Source organism: Emys orbicularis, chromosome 1 (genome assembly GCF_028017835.1).
Source record: "Emys orbicularis isolate rEmyOrb1 chromosome 1, rEmyOrb1.hap1, whole genome shotgun sequence".
Taxonomy (NCBI): domain Eukaryota; kingdom Metazoa; phylum Chordata; order Testudines; family Emydidae; genus Emys; species Emys orbicularis.
Genome location: NC_088683.1, coordinates 97,168,949 through 97,185,078, shown reverse-complemented (window position 1 = coordinate 97,185,078; position 16,130 = coordinate 97,168,949). Strand labels below are relative to the sequence as shown.

At 43.0% G+C, this 16,130-nt stretch overlaps 1 protein-coding gene across 1 annotated transcript in view; it reads left to right on the top strand.

Annotated features, from left to right (window-relative positions):
• Nucleotides 1-8,440: 8,440 nt before the first annotated feature.
• Nucleotides 8,441-16,130, top strand: part of GRAP2 (GRB2 related adaptor protein 2) — a 46,143-nt gene continuing 38,453 nt past the window's right edge. The window contains exons 1-2 of the mRNA XM_065401073.1: nt 8,441-8,557; nt 8,637-8,708. The gene's annotated coding sequence lies outside the window, so the exon portion shown is untranslated. The remainder of the gene's footprint in view (nt 8,558-8,636; nt 8,709-16,130) is intronic.

The following is a 16,130-nucleotide window of genomic DNA, read 5'->3' as shown; positions in this document are numbered from 1 at the left end:
ATCCCAGTTCCCAATGCCATCATATTCTCCAACTGACTTTACTTTCATTATTCCTGAGTTGGGCCAGTGTACTCAAGTTTCGATGGCAAACATCAAGTGTTTACTTTAAATATGATAAATTTCACTGGCATACTGACCTGAAATCTATTAGTCTAGCATGATCCAATCCTGCACTAATGACAAATTTAATTATATTATTGTAACCATTATTTAGTTGCTCAATAACACATAAGAACAGCCATACTGGGTCAGACCAATGGTCCATCTAGCCCAGTATCCTGTCTTCCGACAGTGGTCAATGCCAGGTGCTTCAGAGGGAATGAACAGAACAGGTAATCATCAAGTGATCCATCCTGTGTCGCCCTTCCCAGCTTCTGTCAAACAGAGGCTATGGGCACTTCGAAGCATGGTTTTGCATCCCTGCCCATCCTGGCTAATAGCCATTGATGGGCCTATCCTCCATGAACTTCTTAACCAAAGCCTTTGTTATGCCATCTCAGGGCTAGATAATGTTTTCAACTATAGGCTGTAGTTCCTTCAGCATTTGCCTCTGAGTCACGGTACACTTGGCATACTACTGAGGGTATATCTATGCAGCAGTTGGAAGTGTGCTTCCTAGAGCAGGTAGACAGCCATGCATTAGCTCTGCTCAAGCTCGCACGCTAAAAATAGCTGTGAGGCTGTGGGCTAGCTGCCCAAATACAATCCTGAATGACCCCATGGGTACATGCTCAGATGGCTAGCCTGAGTTGCCACAGCCACACTGCTGTTTTTAGCACAATAATGTGACAGTCAGGCCCCACGGCTGCAAGAGGGTCCTGGAAGGCTGATATATTGGCTCAGAATGTTAAAGGCCCTTTTCCCTACAAGCTGAGAAGGGGTTACCTCAGGTCAATTAGGGACACCTGAATCCAATTAAGTGCTGCCTGAGGCCTTTAAAAACCCCTTCTCTGGGGAGAGAGAGACAAGCTACTGTCAGGCTGCTGGAAGCAGGGAAACAAGGTCTTCCAGGCTGAGAGGCTGTGCTTCTTCCCATAGGAGAACAGCCAAACCCGAGTGCCTGCTGGGGGAAGGACTGACACCCCAGGGCAAGCAAAAGGATGATACCCTGCCCCAGCAAGGAGGCAGGGAAAGATATCCCATTTTGTTTTGTGTTTATGAAACTGTTTCCTTTCTGTTTGGTGAAGGATCACTCCTTAGGCCGACCGTGGCACCTACCCTGAAAACACAGCCAAAGAAGCACAGAAGGGGGAAGGCAAACATTGCCCAGAGTGGGGCCCGCCATTGCCAGAGGGAGAAGTGCTAAGTCTTTCGAGACGAAGGAGGTGTCTTGCCACAATAGCTTGAGCAGAACTAGCATGTGTCTGTCTACCGACACTGGGAAGCACTCTCTCAACTGCTATGTAGACATACCCTTCATGCCTTAAGAGGCACTGCACTGAGCAGCCATATCAGTTACACCACAGTCGTATTAATATTCTTATTTTCTGAGGTTTGTAGCTACATCGTTGCTACCTCACTCACAGTCTTCTCCCCTTAGGTTTCCATATACTGTCAAGAGAATTTCTATGTGACGTAGTACACCCTCATGGTCTAGACAGTATTTGGACCTGCCATGAGGGCAGGGGACTGGACTTGATGACCTCTCGAGGTCCCTTCCAGTCCTTGAATCTATGAATATCTACAATCTAACCTATTTCAATATATATTTTATAGGCAGGCATTACGGTATACTGTTGCTTATTCTCATCTTGCCATTTTTGAGAAATGGCAACTGCATGTAAATCTTCTCCCAATGCCAAGCACTCCACCTCACCCATATTTGCATTTAAACTTCTTTCAACAGTGCATAGGCACATGGGTTGAAATTCCGGCCTCTTCAACCGCAATGGGGCTGGGATTTCACCCTTTCTTTTTATTTGTGAGAGGTGGGAGCACTTTTATGTATCCTTTTTTTCTGCTAACATGGTAAATTGCTCCTCCATATCCCCTTCCTGACTTTTCCTTCAGTGCAACCATAATTACTTGCTATATTTCCCCCAGCAATTAGTTTAAATAATCCCCCCAAAAACCTTCTTAATTTTAATTGACAGGCCTTGGCAAGCTACATTTACCTTGATTCTTTCCAGCTTCATCTATGTAATGAAAGTCCTTTAATGTCTGAATGTTAAAGAGCCCCTCTCGACAATGCTGAATGACTTTCTTTGATCCATTCTTGATGAGATAATCCAAGAGCGTGAGGGATTTATACACATGCCTCCAGTTCTTTCCCTGGTCATTCATTCTGTGCCATATCATGTTCATAATCTCCAAAAGAGAAACTGTATTGTATGTCAGGTCACTGATCTCTAACATTAGTGAACTAGAGGGACCCCATGGGTCATTAGAGGTTGCTTCCCTGACTTTGATCTCAGAATCAGAATAATTTTTCACAAAGTTCTTCATGTGCCTCCTGAGTGCCATGGAGATGACAGGTTGTTGTTCAGTTGATAAAGTTGGTAAGAGATGCCTGTGCTGCTGTCCCTGCCTAAGTGTTTTTAGTCTCCACCTCAGCAAACCACAATGACTCTGCAAATAAAACAATACAAGGAATAGATGTAATTGTTATCAACTCAAAATTTTGGAGGAAGAGGGGAAGGCTGATATAATTCTCAGTTTCTTAACAATATGGGCCAGCCAACATTGGGAGCACTATGATTGCAATCATAGGGCATTACCTTCTTGCCCTACCTAGCCCAAAAGGGAGACCCATCTTACTTTTCCTTAGCCAGAAGTATGGCAACTATGATTAATGGCCACAAGGGTGAGAATACAGTGAGAGGGATACTTAGGTTCTCCTTAGGAAAGACTGCAGTAGGGCAACAAACTGGAAGAAAGGTGACCTGGGTTCTACTAATGGCCTTGTCATTAATTTGCTGACCTTGGGCGAGTCACTTAACCTCTCTGTACTTCAGTTTACTCATCTGTATAAGTGTTAAATATAGTTATTAGTGATCATTATTTATTATTAGGTGTTTATCAAGAATACTAAAGTCACGGGAGGTGGAAGAAAGGATAGAATATTTCATTATCCAGCAAGTTTAATTAAATCTAGACCATACCTTCCATTGTTAAACCAGAGCTCCAGGTTGCCTGTATGGTGCTCCTGTAGTTAGTACTTTGCGCACATATACAAGAGACCCAAATTCAAATGCCAGATTCAGACTTGGGCCTGCAGAAGCTAAATTATACTGACGGGGCAGTGTATGCGTGCAGGGAGGAAAAAAGAAAGGGTTTCATGTCACTCTGCAGCGACCCTTCTCTCTTCTGCTCCTCTAAATAGGAGAGGGAGGGTAGAGGAAGGAAGAACAGAGTTCCATTTGCCTGAGGACTGCTCTGCTAAACTGAATAGAGTTTCTCTACTGATCATCTTGGGTCTGTCAGCTTTCACAGCTGGCATACGCAACAGGGGGGTGCATTTTAGTTGAGGCAGTGATAGCATGAAAAGGGAACACAGCCTCCAAACAATTTAAACAAAGCCTGTGAATTGTCAATTCACAGCTTTATGAGATGAACCCCTCCCCCTCCCTTCTTTTCATTAGTTAGCATGAGGGTGGGTAGGTCTCTGTGCAGTTCCCGACTGAGTCACCAGCAAAGGCTGTCATGATCATGTATCAAATTGATTTCAAGCCCTGACAAGTGCCCAGCCTCAATGAGGGAGACAATCTGTAATCAGATTTTATGTGCACAAAAGGCAAAATATTAAAATTCATAACAAATGTGTGTGTTTTCCATCTTGCTTCCCCCCATCCACCAACACCTTTGTCCAGTCTGACCTCTATCTATTTTGATTCATTCAATGTTTGATTTTTAACACAAGGATAGGCATGAATTTGAAGCAAAACACCAAAATGTTACCTTTTCAATAATTAAAATAAAGAAGATAATTAACCTTTTTATCAAAGTATGCACAGCTTCAAGTAAGTTGAATAGAAAATATACTGGTTTAATTAAGATATTGTAGAGAGCGATAGCTGAAAATGCTGGGAACCTGGAGAGAAAAAAGAATCTTTCTGAGGAGGGTGCTACATAGTTTACAACTCCCTGCCTCTCTTTCTTGTTTGCACTTCAAATGGAGTCAATTTTTATCTGTCTCACTCCTGCAGAGAGAAAACTGATTTTATAATGTTTCAATGAAGCTATTAAATTTCAGTCATAGCAGGATTTCTCTTTTGCCTTTGTGTCTTTCTTTGTTTTGGTGCACTGATGCACTGTGACAGTGGTTATATAGCAGCACATATTGATCTGTTTTTTACAAGTTGATTAGATAACTCTATTAGAATCATAACCTGCTGGAGTGGAACACTTAGCACCAGTGCCTTTGTCCTCCTGGACTGGGTCCCCACTCATCTTGATTTCCGTGGGGCCGATCTGATTATCGGCATGGTGTTCTATGACTTCCAAGCTAGGCATGCAGATTTTTTTTTTTAAGTGAGTTTACTGATAGTGAAAGGTTCAAGAGTGACAGCTTGAAGTCTTCTATTCACAGAACAGGAACATCATGGGCAGCATTAGTACAAACCTAACGCTCACATTAAATGTCGAGAAATATATTGGGGATGCAAAAATCAATGCAATGTTGGGTCACGGCATCACAGTACAATGTTTGGGGGCAACAATACATAGGACTCCTAGGTCTACATAATAAATATTATGCTTTTTAAAATACATAGAATTACTTATTTACTCAACACCCTGGGTCATCTCTTAAAGAATAGTGTACCTGATTAAAACTATGTAACAATTATTTATTCATAATTAAACCCAGATCATTAACCTAAAATATATTCCTGCTAAAAACAGAAAACTTGATATGCACAATTTCATTTAAATAACATTAAAGCTAAACTATAAAGCCAGGAAATTAATAGTTAAGGACCAGGAACTGGATGTAGCTATGATTTTGTTTTTCTGTCTTTTGTTGTTGTTTGCCAGTTCATATCATAAACATAATGCTATGTAAAAAACTACCTCATAGTTAGTCTTTTGTGCTACTAATCGAAAAATCAATATTTGGTTCTTGCATCCTGTCTCTCATTCCCTGAGCCAGCCATCTCTGTGGTTAGTGTGTCTGTGCCACCACATGAAAGAGACAGATTGATTTTGTCCAGATCTGCCAGATTGCTCCCAAACTCAGCAATGGCTGGGAGTCCTAAGAGAACCGCACTTTAACCCCTGTTGGCATCTGGGAGGTTAGGCTGAATGTGGCTCTGCAATAATCTATTTGGCCAAGCTATGAGCAGTGGTGATGAGCCCTGAAAAGGGATTCCCATTTAGAAACTAGACCTGAAGCACAAGTGTGACAGAGAGTGCATGAAATCCAGAAATCTGGGGATCCCACCTCAGGAACTTTTATGATTTTATTTCAGTTTCATCAAATAATGATTTTTTGGCTTACGGTCTACAAAAAATGTACAAGTTTTAAATCCTGCTATCAAGCCAACCTCTCACTAGCAGGGAGAAACTTCTCCTTATGTCAGGTTATTCCATAAGTGCCTGCTGCAGGGTTTCTTTCACCTTCCTCTGGTACTGAAAAAGCTGGTACTAGCTGCTGCCAGAGACAAGGTACTGGGCTAGGTTGACCATGGGTCTGATTATTCACTATGGCAGAAAGATCTTGGAGTCACTCTGGCTAGTTCTCTGAAAACCCACTCAATGTGCAGCGGCTGTCAAAAAAGTGAACAGAATGTTGGGAATCATTAAGAAAGGGGATAGATAATAAGACAGAAAATACCATATTGCCCCTATATAAATCCATGGTACACCCACATCTTGAATACTGTGTGCATATCTGGTCACTCCATCTCAAAAAAGATATATTGGAAAAGGTTCAGAAAAGGGCAACAAAAATTATTAGGGGTATGGAACGGCTTCTGTATGAGGAGCGATTAATAAGACTTGGACTTTTCAGCTTGGAAAGGAGATGACTAAGGAGAGGATATGATAGAGGTCTATAAAATCATGACTGGCGTGGAGAAAGTAAATAAGGAAGTGTTATTTACTTCTCATAACAAAAGAACTAGGGGTCACCAAATGTAATTAATAGGCAGCAGGTTTAAAACAAACAAAAGAAAGTATTTTTTCACACAATGCACAGTCAACCTGTGGAACTCCTTGCCAGAGGATGTTGTGAAGGCCAAGACTACAACAGGGTTAAAAAAAAAAACTAGATAAATTCATGGAGAATAGGTCCATCAATGGCTATTAGCCAGAATGGGCAAGGATGGTGTCCTTAGCCTCTGTTTGCCAGAAGCTTGGAATGGGCGACAGGGATGGATCACCTGATGATTACCTGTTCTGTTCATTCCTTCTGGGGCACCTGGCATTGGCCATTGTTGGAAAACAGGATACTGGGCTAGGTGAACCTTTGATCTGACCCAGTATGGCCATTCCTACGTTCTTAGGTAGGTTCCATACCTGCCTGTAGTAATGGTGGTTTCCAGACACGTCAGCAGGTGTCTTGCCTGGAAGTTCAGCAAGACCTGGCTGTGGGTCCATTAAACCTGCCATTTAAGGCAGGTTTTGTTTGCCATTAAACCTGCCATTTAAGGCACCCATCTGCCTGAAGTGGGGGTGTCCTGTCCCATAGTTGACAGGACACCCCCACTTCAGGCAGATGGGTGTTCCGACAGGTGACCGCTCAGCTGGAGCTGTGCCTGGCCTTGTGTGGTAGGAGAGTTGAGGGATGGGAAGGGAGGTATTCGGGGGGGGGGGCTCTCCACTCCAGAAACAACCCCTGGGAGGGGCAGGTCCTCACAATCCTAAATCCGGCCCCGCTCCCTGAGGAGCATAAGGTTAGACCTGCCAGTCCTCTGCCATCAGTGGCTGCTCCCGGTAACATGGCCCACTGAGGGGGTGGCTGTGAAGGCAGGCGACATCCAGGAGAGGGCAGCCACGGGGGGCTCCTGAACAGGGGATGCCCCCGCCTGCCCCCAACACACACAACTGCAGGTAAAAACAGGGCACGGCACGCGACTCTCTCTGGCCCTGGAGATGCCCCAGCAGGGGCAAGACAAGCTTTAAACAGGGAGAGGCCCCGCCCCGCTCTCATTAGCGAGTGGGGTTAACTGGCTGAGGGCAGCGGGGTTCGTGGGCACACACAGGCCCAAGCAGAGGCTTCACACTGCTGGGCTCGCACCCCACCTTCATTACCTGAGGAAAACTGAGCAGTAGCGACCAGTAGGCATCGTTTTCCCACTTAAAATTCAAACTGCCATCAATCAGCTGCAAAGACCCGCCTCTCCCTGTCCTCCTTCAATCAGAATGCTCGTACCCACTGTTCTCCCCTCATCTTGCATTCAAAGCGGCTGTCAATCACCTTCCAAGCCCCACCCCTTCTTCACATCCAATCAGAATTCTAGCTACTCCTCTGCCTTACCAGCCCTGGGAATCCTGCTGAAAGGAGAAGGGACAGCTCTGCCACATTTTGTAATGGTGAGGTGGGGAGGGGAACATTTGACTGACAGACCTTCAACCTCTGCTAGGCTTCACCCCTTAATTTCAGCAATCAATAGATTTTCAAGCCTCCCTAATACAAGAGGAAAGCTTCCCTCTGCCTTTTTTATGGTTTTAGTTTTATTTTTACAATTTTTATACTTTTTTTTAATCCATAAACATTTTAGAGTCTAAACAAAAGTGAAATTCAAAGGTGCGGAGAGGTCATAGCACCAACCTTGGACAGTCACCACTGCTGCCTCCTCCAGATCTCAATCCCCTCATGCAGATCTCCAAGTTAACACAATAACCCCTCCCCCAGTGCCTGACCTGATGCATTGATAAATGAATTAACGTGTTTTCCCAACTAGACCGCCACTTACGGGAAATGAGAGCTTTGCACCCCCTTGCACGCAGCCAAAACACACATCCCAAGTCACACTCATTTCAGAGGTTGCTAAAATCTTGGTCTATAGTGCTGCTGCTTTTCCACCCACCTATCCCTCTCACAGCGGTGTGCTCCCCTTGCCTCAGAGCTGCCTGTGAGTTCTCTCACTCTCTCAACGGAGGCATATGCACACACACACACACGCACATGATGGATGGTATCAAGTCAAAGGGGGAGTTTTGGTGGTAGACATACCCACAGATTAGAATGTTGGTGACAGTGTAGCTATCACATTGCCATGTTGTTGACTTGAATGAGAGGTGATCAGGCTAAATTTTAATAGCCCCACGTGGTTCAAAAAGGAGACTCGGGACCTGTCAGTCCTAAATTCAAACCCAAAGCAGTAAGTAGGTCTTGGGGTGCACAGGAGAATGCATTAAATGCAACTAGAGCACAGAACTGCAGTAGCATTCGCTAAAACTCCTATGATATCAGTTTAGTCCTGGCAGTGAAAAAACAAAACCTAACTAAGCTCCACGCCCAGGGCTGTGAGCTGTCGTGTCTGCTAGTTCCTGCGTGGTTTGTGGTTTGCACATGACTACCTGATTGGCTGAACTTCATGGTGAAGAGAGGAGGGTGCACGGGGTGAAAGGTTTGTTGTATGGTCCTGAATGGCTCCACAAGCATCGACCCTTGGTAAGCGCTTAATCTGAAGACAAGAACTGGCTGGCTTTATGAAGTGCAGACTGTTCAATATCATTTTATTTCATCTTAGATTCTGCAAGTCTGGAATATAACAACCAGAAGCAAAGCAAAGACTCTTTCTCAGCCTTCCCTACTCTCAAAGGTATGTGACTATTACAACATTTGCTTTCAGTTCTTTAACAACAAATGGTGCCAGTTCAAGTGAGTCTGGGGCCCTTTGCAACATTATGCAACTGACACCCCAGCAGTAAGGCCCAAGATTCAGTTTGTTTACGCATCTGCCACACTTGCATCAAACTTCTAACTCTGCCAGTTTGGGGAGGGATGGGGATGTGTCCAGAACTGGTGTGTGTATTTGTTGAGAGTGTTGGAAGAATAGGGGTAGGAGATTTCCTTTAAATCAGAAGGGGAAAAAAACTGCACTGTCTTTCAGTCAAGGCTGTGATAAAAGGGAAAACATCCAGATTCCCCAGGGGCTTAAAGTTATCTTGATAGCCCTCTCAGTCAGCACAAAGCAGCTATTCTCTACAAAATACTCCACTGGAGCATCCCGGCTGGGATAGGACCCTCCATGAGCTGGATGCCCCCTGCAGCCAGAGTTTTGGCACTATTGTCTGAACTGCCCCCACAAATAGAACATCCATACTTTGTAGTATCCTATGTGACATGAGCTGGGGAACTCCAACTCCTACATAACAGAACCGCCATCATCATTGACAATAAGGGCCATCTCCGCAAAGAAGCCAAGGTGTGAATGGGCCATTAAAATTCACCCCAACTTCTCGCTCCTGATTAATTAGTCAATAATTGTAAAGCATTTTGGAGATTCAAAGTGCTGTAATTGCTACATGCTGTATTTATTAAGAGGCACTGTCCTTTCAGGGCAGGGCTGAGGCACATGGTGATGGTAGTGTATGAGGAGAAAGTTCACACTGCTTTGCCCATGTGGCATGCCCATTCTGGGAACAGCTGGAGGACTTCAGTCTCCAAACTTTAATCCAGCATCTCTCATCAGAAGAAAAATTAATAAAAAAAAAAAAATTCCAAACGGTCTTTCAGCACCAACGGTGGGAACAATTTTGTTATTTACATTTGTCTGGAAAAGAACATTTCCCTACTGGCCAGGTTGCTGGTAAATGAATGGTGTGGGGTACAGACGAAATGGATCAGGGGCTAGGTGTGGGGAAAGCACGTTCCTTATTATTACAATGTAGGTCCAGGGAAGCAAAGCTCGTCCCTGGCCCTCTAACGCAGACCTGAGGTTTTCATTTACACTGACTTTAATTTGCATTTCTACCTTTCTTAAATCCAGCCTTGGCAATCACACCAGGTAAGGGAATTTAGGTAGGTTTGTGGGTGCAGAACAGAACTCTTGTGTCATAGTGCTAGCCACTGTGTGTTACTAGAGAGACAAGGTGGGTGAGGTAATACCTTTAATTGGACCAACTTCTCTTGCTCTTCTTCAGGTCTGTGTAAGCTTGAAAGCTTGTCTCTCTCACCAACAGAAGTTGGTCCTATAAAAGATATTACCTCACCCACCATGTCTCTCTAATACCCTGGCACCAACAGAGCTAAAACAACCCTCCATACAACTATGTGTTACTATCATTTGTGTAAGTAGCAGAACAGGAAAGCTTTGGATGGGAAGGCTAGGTGGACTATAGCCCCTCTAAATCTAATAGTATTTTATCTAGAATCCCTCTACTTCTTAAAATGATTCAGTTTGAGGGATGTTCCTATGCAAGATAAAAATTGTCCCTCGCTCTGCCAATTCAAAGTTTTGAATATCTCCCAGTAGCCAGTGCCTCAGCTGCTCATCTCAGTTGTCCATCTTGCTGTTTTATTGCTTCTCTCTTTTCAGACAGTAAGAATGTCTTTCCCCCCAGCCAGCTGCTTTGTCTTGTTTTGTTACACTTTTAGCTGGAGGCAGTGTCTTCTGACTCTATTGTTATTTCTGGGCAGAATGAAAATAATTCTCCATCCCTTCTTCCCATTTCTTTCCTGTATAATGCTCCTATCCTTGAATTTTTCTGCTGGTTTAGATGAGTGTGATTCACGTCCAAATATTGATTTCCCTTATCTACCCTCATATTCCATCTCTGATGTACATAATCACTGGAAGTTAGCCACAGTAACCCAAACAGTGCCAAATGTGTTGCCATTCACATAGTAGTATTAGCTACTCTTGATCCTTCCAGATATTTGGGATTTTTTTTAACTGTGTTAAGACTACTGTCCTCCTCTCCCATTTTTCCTTCTCTCCAGGCCTTGGTTGTGGTTTAAAAGAAACCTAACTTGGCAGCCCACTTTCAGCTGATTAAAATGGTATGAAGCGTATAATCATCCTCATTTGCCTGACTGGAGGATCGTGCATGGCCGCAGACACAGTCCAATCAATTTATGTACAGCCCCACAAATCCCATGCTTTCTTTCAGAATCTTTAATTTTGCAGCACACTTGAGAGCTATAGAAAGGAGACTTCTTTGCTCATTCAACTTAATTTTTCGTCAGTCCTAGTAAGCGTGCATTTCCATTACCATTACCCCTTAGTTCCAGTGGAGGCTATATTATAATAACCTTTTGTACTCACTGTGTATGCTTTTTATCCTAAAATCTCCAAGTGCTTTACAAAGGTGGGTAAATATTAATACCCCCATTTGACAGATGAGGAAACTGAGGCACACAGCAGTGAAATGGCTTGTCTAAGGACAAGCAGTAAATCAGTAGCCAGGCTGAGAAGAGAACGCAGTACCTTGACTCCTGATCTTGTTCTTTAACAACTAGACAATACTGCCTTATTTTACATTTTATATTGGTACTTTCATTTCAAATATTTTTTTAAAAAATGTATTAGGCATACATACAAATACAGATAGAATCTGCAGTGACAGTAGCTAGGCTAAACATTACAAGGGCTATTCCCCTCATAATTCAGGGCATAAACTGATCCCCCATGATATAGCTCGAGGAACATTCCAGTGTTTGATGCCTTCTTTAAATACTTCTGACTTTGATCACTGATGGAGATGGGTTATCGGGCTAGATGGACCAATGTCTGTTCTGGTACAGCTATTGCTGTGTTCTCATTACAGCAGATGGGTAACTGGGAGCGGGATGCATATTTTTGCTATGGCTCTAGCTCCTTGTCTCTGAAGCAGAGTCACTGTAAACACTGTTTCTAGAAGGATGTTAAAAATAAATGAGCGAGAGAGAATGATTTTGAAAGAGTCTGATTTTTGGGGGGGAAGGGGGATAAACTTTTTTTTAATTATTCTGCAGAGTAGAAGCCCATGCTGTGCACCACTTAACTACTGTCTAACTAGAGGTAGTTAACTTCCGAGGAACAGGTTTGTTAAGAATGGCAAAATTATGAGGGCATTGACCTATGAAGGTTAACTCTAAGAAATGTTATGTGATGAGAGGAAATGACCATAATGCCTAAAGTCCAAACTGAAAACCTGGTTTCACTCTCTTAGGGCTGTATAGATGTGTCTCCCCCGCACCTTGCGCCCCAGTGTCTTGGGCCCCTCGGCTGCACAATGAACCCCTGCAGCCCTGCTGTCAGCACTGCCCTAACCCCAACCCTACCTCCCATAACTGTAAAAATAAAAATGGAGGGGGGATATTTAAAATTGTCAAAATTAGAAAAAAATAAAAATCAAATTCTGCTAAGCCTAATAATAATCACTAGAGAAGCCATTTTGAGCTGGAGGATTCCCTCTGTCTCCACACTGTTGAAGAACTTTTATAGTTTTATGCACTTTCCCAAGACTTATGGGGACATTTGGAGAGGTACCATAGTGGTAACCAAAGTTTTAGCTCTTTTAGGTACATTGTGAGTTCATCAGGTAGGATCTGGTCAGTCCTTGAATGAGGAAAGATCCAAGGAAACCCCAGCACTTCAGGAAATGGTGTTAATGACTTTGTGTAGTTGGCACATTTTCCTCCAAGTCACTACTGGACTGATTGCCCAAGCATCTTTCCTTCAAATGAGGGATAGAACTGAAGGTCACCCTATTATTATCAAATATCCCTTAGCCCTGTACATAAGAATTAAAGTGTTAATCCGTTTTCCTGGACAGATTTCAATTTAAATAATTACATTCTGGGTATCTAACATTTTAGTTTTATATGGGCATTTGTTACTTCTGCTCTTATACTGCTGTGTGCTGCTAAAGAGCTGCTGTGTTCCACCCCAGGTAAAACGATATGTGCACAGAGGGAAAAAGAGTTCCCATGCAGGGTGCAACTAATGGTCTGCCGATCACTTGCAGCCTCAGAGCGGGTGTTTTGAGGTGGAGGTAGTGGTCAGGGGACATGGCCAACATGTTGTAGCATGTATGCTGCCTGTCTCAGGTGCCCTACATCTTGGTCAGATTACTTTTAGCAGGAATAATCTTGCAAAAGAGGTATCGGGAGGGTACTATTCCATGTAGGGCTGACAGGCAGCATTTGTGTGGACATTTTTCCTAAGTTTGCAGCCCATCAGTGCCACAAAAATATGTAGGGCCTGAATTTAATCCATAATTTGAAAAAATGCTTTGGGGTCTGTCAGGATGAAAGGTGATTTTTCTATTATTAATACTTTATTTATTATTGCTATATCAACCCACTCGCCTCTGGATTTTTATTTAAAATGGTTTCTTTAGATTTGAGGCAGAAGGGGATTTTTACAAGGATGTTTTCTCACTCAGTGTAAACAACAGCTGAGCCCACATTTTCAAAATTGGTCACTAATTTGGGGTATCTCACGTTTTGGTGACCAGCCTTAAACACTTTGGGCTGATTTTCAGAAGGTCTGAGCACCTGCAGTTCACACTGACCATCTGGAATGGTGGTGCTCAACACTTGGGCAAAGTCCAAGTTGCCTCAGGTGGAGCAACTCAGAAATATGGTACCCAGAGTCAGTGGCTGCTTTTAGAGCTTTTGGCTTTGATATATGCTGCACAGATTGTTTATAAAAACTAATTTGAAATCGCTTCAGATTTTAAAAAAATGCCTGCAAGATAATCACTTATAGCATGTTATACATGGTATTGAAATTGACCATTGCACCTTTCCATATCTTGTGGCAGATAGATTAGGGGAGGGTGGAAGAAATGGCATTAGAACATAGGAGAATTGAGACCAGTGTACAATAAGAGTAGGTTATTTTTTTTCTTCTAGAATGCAGAAGTGCAATACTGTAGATGTTTTTAGATTTATTGCCTTTGGATGAAATTCACTCTGGTGTCAGGAACCAACATAAGTTCTATTTGCCACTGAAGTACCACTAAACCCTATTTTGAGGGCTGAAATGTCACTTAAATGGCCCATGGCCCTTGTGCTCCTTCACTGCAGAAGGGTGAATTTCACCCTAGCAGCATTTCTAAGACTCACTGCTAGTCTGTTCAGAGAGCCACTTGTTTGCGGTGTTGTTGTAGTTGTGATGGTCCCACGATATTAGCGAGACAGGGTGGGTGAGATAATATCTTTTATTGGACCAACTTCTGTTGGTAAAAGAGACAAACTTTTGAGCTTACACAGAGCTCTTCTTCAGAGAGTCACTGGCAGCTATCCTGCTGCAGAGACCTTACCACATTTGCGATGCATCTTGAAAGGTACAGGCTGTTCAGCTTCTAAAGTTTGCAGCTCCTGAGGCTCCTTCCTGCAGACTTTGTAAAGTAGATGAGATAGAGCCATCTGGTGGTGTGTAGTCAAATAGTTTCCCATACTGGATTTTCCTTTTTCTTTCAAAAACTCGTAAGAAATTCTATTTAAAAAAAAAAATGTTATATGAAAAGAGTGTTAAGCACTCAAACGTCAGGAAATAGTAACGAGAACTTTAGTCTCTTGTTCATATGCTGTATAATAGCATGTAATTGTGTCATTGAAGGCTAGTGGTTTGAGCATTGGCCTGATAAACCCAGGGTTGTGAGTTCAATCCTTGAGGGGGCCACTTAGGCATCTGGGGCATAATCAGTACTTGGTCCTGCTAGTGAAGGCAGGGGGCTGGACTCGATGACCTTTCAAGGTCCCTTCCAGTTCTAGGAGATAGGATATCTCCATTAATTTATTTTATTTATTTATTTACTACATCATACCAGTGTTTTACAGCCTTGTAAAGTGCATCTCATAAGATGCACACTGAAAAGAACACTTGCCGCATTTATTGAACATCTTGTATATAAATAACTTTCAGGGACTCTATTTTTTTAATTTATTATTTTTATTACAGCAGTGCCTATGGACTGATCAAGAATGGGGCTCCAGTGTGCTCGGCACTGAGCAAACAGGGGGGCAAATCTTCAGCTGTTGTGAAGTGTCATTGCTCCATTGAGCTAGCCCCATAGAGTAGTGGACAGTCCCTGTCCCGAAGAGCTTGCTGTCTAAATAGACCAGACTAACACAGAGGAGGGGATAGGGATAGACCACAAAAGTAGAATCAATAGTAGGATGGGCTGCAAATGTCCGGTTAATTCCATGATTTGCTTTATTTTTAATGTTTTTGTTTGGGAGGGTTGTTCGGAGGGGACTCTGGCAAACACAGAGTAGCGGAAGATGCTACGCATAAGTGATAAAAAAATGTATGATGTTTTGTTGCATTATTTGAGAACTAGTGTATGATCACCTAACTATATTGCAATTCATATGCACAAGTCACTAGAATTAAGGTCACACGTACCCATTGGTGAACATGTGGACAAAGACTGAATAAATGGGTTTTGCTCGTATAACTGAGGGAGCTGCGGGGATGGAAACCTTACCCCATAAAGGAAATAACGCTCAGGACATGCATACAGCTGGGTCACATCAGGCTATTGCTGAGTATGTGGTAAAGTAGCAGACGTGATTCTTTGTCCTTGTGGATTTGTTCTATGGGTGTCTCCGTTGGTCATTTTCCCCCAACACACCCATTTTTGCCCCCTAAGTGTTGCCTGTGCGTTCTCATGCAAGGTGCACGTGGCTGTGTGGAGTTCCCCTCTGGGGAGACTCCACCGGTTTAATCACCAGCATGATGGAAATGCAGAGTTCCCACTGCTTTAAGGCCTTTATGTGCCTGTTGGACTTATTAATATGGCTGTGTGTTTCTCTAATTGTGATAACCTATTGGAACTGGATTTACATCTCGTTCCACTAAAGCCTATACAAGCATAGTCTTGTTGGCTGGTCTGCATTAATGTTTCTTGCAGCCACCCAAATAAATAAAAGAATATAGTTTTTAGACTTTCTGAACCTGAACTGAATGTGCCCTTTTACCAGCTTTATTTAATAGGATGCAGTCATCTTAAATTAAGCCCAATGTTTAGATGTGGGGAAAGTGGAGAATATGAAACTTAATATCAGAAGGAATGGCATGAATGTATATTTTAATTTCAATTAAAACCATTTTATTTTTGGATTTAAATATCCCCCTGCAGCACTGTGAACCCAAACAGCAGCATTGGGCAAAAATGATTATAGCCAGAGTAGAGACGACCCGGCTAGTTCACTGAGCTGGCTTAATGAAATGCAGATTAAATAAACTGCAGGATTGATGGGGGAGGGGGGGGAACAGTAAGACTTTTAACGATATTTAAGTCTT